Genomic DNA, 860 nt, shown 5'->3' with positions numbered 1-860 from the left:
CTTTACCCCCTACACACAGGTTTATTTAAAATGCATAGTGTTAGACAATTAGTATTATGATACCAGTGAATCGGCTGTGACAAAAGAAAATATAGTATACCTAATTTTAGTGTAAATGCTCATGGTTTATTAGACAGTCTTTATTGTAGGGAATTGTGTGTAAGATTTTATAGAAAAAATACAATACAAATTTCAGGCAATGCAATTAATAAGTACAAGTAAACTGATATGGTGCTACATGTTTTGGAACTTTCATAAGATAGGTTTGTTTTGTCTTATATAGTCATCTTTTTTTGACTACTGTTGAGTTTGAATTGAAGTAGAATTTGTATATTGGGTTTGGGTACCAAAGTGTTTGTATATGGTGGAATACTATTCTGTAATATGGAAATAAAGAATAGCTCCACGTGAATATTTTTAGACTACTCTTTTTGGATAATAATTAGTAATAAAGATAAAATCTTTTATGTGTATGTTTATCCTTCAATAGCTTTGGTGTTAGAATTTAGACTGTAGATCAGATGTGGACTGAGACTGTTTATACAAAATACAGTTGACTCAGACAGGCAGTTGACCCAGTTCAGTGGAATGCCACCTTGAAGATGTAACATCAAGCTCAATGGAATGCCACCTTGAAGATGTAACATCAAGCTCAATGGAATGCCACCTTGAAGATGTAACATCACATAACCAACAGAACCAGAGTGTGGAGGAAATACCCACCTAAATTCTCACTGGAACACCACTGGGTATTGTCTGTCCTCAATAAGCATATTAGTGTTAATGTCATGAGGGCTCTAGGTATCCCTGTTGTTATAGCAAAAGTGGATGAGTAGTTTGCTACCGACAGCATCCTTGAG

At 34.5% G+C, this 860-nt stretch overlaps 1 protein-coding gene across 1 annotated transcript in view; it reads left to right on the top strand.

Moving 5' to 3' along the window:
- LOC119586366 (probable methylcrotonoyl-CoA carboxylase beta chain, mitochondrial) overlaps positions 1-464 on the top strand; it is a gene marked incomplete in the record, with an annotated part of 10,956 nt that extends 10,492 nt beyond the window's left edge. The window contains 1 exon segment of the mRNA XM_037935078.1: positions 1-464.
- Between the last annotated feature and the right edge of the window lie 396 nt (positions 465-860).

This window comes from Penaeus monodon, chromosome 21 (genome assembly GCF_015228065.2).
Source record: "Penaeus monodon isolate SGIC_2016 chromosome 21, NSTDA_Pmon_1, whole genome shotgun sequence".
In the NCBI taxonomy this organism is placed as follows: domain Eukaryota; kingdom Metazoa; phylum Arthropoda; class Malacostraca; order Decapoda; family Penaeidae; genus Penaeus; species Penaeus monodon.
The sequence above is the reverse complement of the archived record's forward strand: the minus strand, read 5'-3'. Positions and strand labels throughout refer to the sequence as shown.